The 2,369-nt window shown below is 57.8% G+C and overlaps 1 pseudogene; it reads right to left on the minus strand.

Annotated features, from left to right (window-relative positions):
• Positions 1-373: 373 nt before the first annotated feature.
• Positions 374-1,324, minus strand: LOC105999150 (annotated as a pseudogene).
• Positions 1,325-2,369: the final 1,045 nt, after the last annotated feature.

Consider the following 2,369-nt stretch of genomic DNA (forward strand, 5'->3'; position numbering starts at 1 on the left):
AAGGAGGGAAGGAAGGAAGGGAGGGAGGGGAGATACTCGTGCCATTGAAAACCAGACACGGCGTTTCCACTCTCACTTCCTATTCACAACCGCAGGGCTCCAATTGAGGATCCAGCATGCCCAGTGCTACCTGGAGCCCAGTTTCACGCGGGAATTTCAGTTCTGTACAGCAAGGCAGTGGTTGTCCACAACCACGGGGCGAGCGTCCACGGGGACTAAAGCTTTGTAGACTTGGGGAGAAACCCATGCTGCTGCTCTGGGCGGGGCAGGAAGTGTGGGGGGGAGTCTGCCCGCCGGGGGGAGGGGGGATTGGTCTAGCCCACGGAGGGGGGGGGAGGCGCACCCCCCCCCACAAACACACACACACACCCGGCTAGGCCTGGCCGCTGGACGAGGCGGCCTCCTGGGCCGCCTTCTGCTTGAGCATGGTCCAGTCGAAGGTGTAGTCGTACTGGTGGTTGAGGGTGCGGAAGAGGATGCCGAAGAGCTGGCGCAGGTAGACGTAGTCGGGCGTCTCCTCGAAGCGCAGGCCGCGGCAGTAGTTGAGGTACATGGCGAACTCGGCGGGGCAGCCCTTGCACAGCACCTCGACGGGCGTGGACATCTTCTTCTCGCTGATCTTCTCGTACTTCTGCTTCTTGGTGGCCGCCTTGAGGCCCTGCCAGGGCAGGCTGGTGCGGTTGAAGTACATGAGCACGTAGCCCAGCGACTCCATGTCGTCGCGGCGGCTCTGCTCGATGCCCAGGTGCGCGTTGATGCTGGCGTAGCGCGCCGTGCCCGTCAGGTTCTTGTCCTCGCGGTACGGGATGTGCTGGCGCGTCATGTTATCGCGATACTTCTTGGCCAGCCCGAAGTCGATGAGAAAGAGCTTGTTGCAGTGGCGGCCCATGCCCATGAGGAAGTTGTCGGGCTTGAGGTCGCGGTGCACGAAGTTCTTGGAGTGCACGTACTCCACGCGGCTGATCATCTGGTCGGCCAGCATGAGCACCGTCTTCATGGTGAAGCGGCGCGAGCAGAAGTTGAACAGGTCCTCCAGGCTGGGCCCCAGCAGGTCCATGACCAGCACGTTGTAGTCCCGCTCCTGGCCGAACCAGCGGATGTGCGGGATGCCCACGCCGCCCTGCAGGATGCGGTACAGCTTGCTCTCGTACAGCAGCTGCGGGTGCCGCGCCTTCTGCGACTCCAGCTTCACCGCCACCTCCTCGCTGTTGATCACGTTCACCGCCAGGTAGATGTCGCCGAACGAGCCCGACCCGATCTTCCGCAGCAGCTTGTACTTCTCCCCGACAATGAAGTCGGCCTTGGACCCTTTGTTACTCGCCATCCCGAGGGCGCGGCGGCTATGGGGGGAGGCCCCCCAGAGGACGCCTGGGAGGGGCGGGCCCGGGGGGGGGACCCGGGCGCCCCGGGAAACCGAAGGGTCAGGCCTTTTCTGGCGTCACAGGACCACCCCCCTCCAACACACACATACACACACCGGGGGCTGCTGGGGCAGGGTGCGGGCCACAGGCCCAGCCACTGAGCACACGTGTTTCTGGGCAGCTGTCACCGTCTGGCTTGGCTGGAGAGATGGTAGGCTGGCAAAAGGGTGAGTCGAGGTGGTGAGCACATCACACATCAGGACACACCACCAGAGTTGGTGGGTGACCTGGGGAAGGAATAAATCCCTGGCATGGTGTTAGGGAAACGTAGAGGCACGAGATAGAGCCATTAGGACAAAGACTATGGAAGAGAAAGAAAAGGAAGGAGAGAAGGAAGGGAGGGAGGAAGAAAGCCAGAAAGGGAGGGAAAGAGAAAGAAGCAGAGACACAGAGGGAGGGAAGGTAGAAGGGAGGGAATGAGAGAGAGAGAGAGAGCACTCTATCTCATGACCTAGCCATCAAAGGGTGGGTTTTATGAGGTAGTTTTGAACAACCAAAGAAACTGCAATCAGAATCTCAGACAAGTGCAGTACTTCATTTATTGCAGTATTAATCACAATAGTCAAAATACAGAAATAACTGAAATGTCCATGGACAGATGAATGGCTGAAAGTTGTGATGGATGTGTGTGTTGTTGTTGTTGTGTGTCATAATACAGCTATTAAAAACAACGTGGTTGTACTTGAAAGACTGTGCCAAGTAAAACCAATCACAGAGGACACTTAATCCACTTAGATGAAGTGTCTAAAACACACAGACAGGACACAGGGTGAAGGGGAAGTTTCTGGTGTGTGTAGGGGTGGGGGATTGGAGATGGGGGTTGGGACATGGAAGTTGCTGTGGAATGACTGTAATCTGGGGCAGGATGGGGGACAATAATGGAAGGGGTGCCATCGATGCATTGTACTCTGAAACGAAGGCATTGAAGGGTAACTCCTCTGTACAACT

The sequence above is a fragment of the Dipodomys ordii genome, unplaced genomic scaffold (assembly GCF_000151885.1).
Source record: "Dipodomys ordii isolate 6190 unplaced genomic scaffold, Dord_2.0 Scaffold182, whole genome shotgun sequence".
Taxonomy (NCBI): domain Eukaryota; kingdom Metazoa; phylum Chordata; class Mammalia; order Rodentia; family Heteromyidae; genus Dipodomys; species Dipodomys ordii.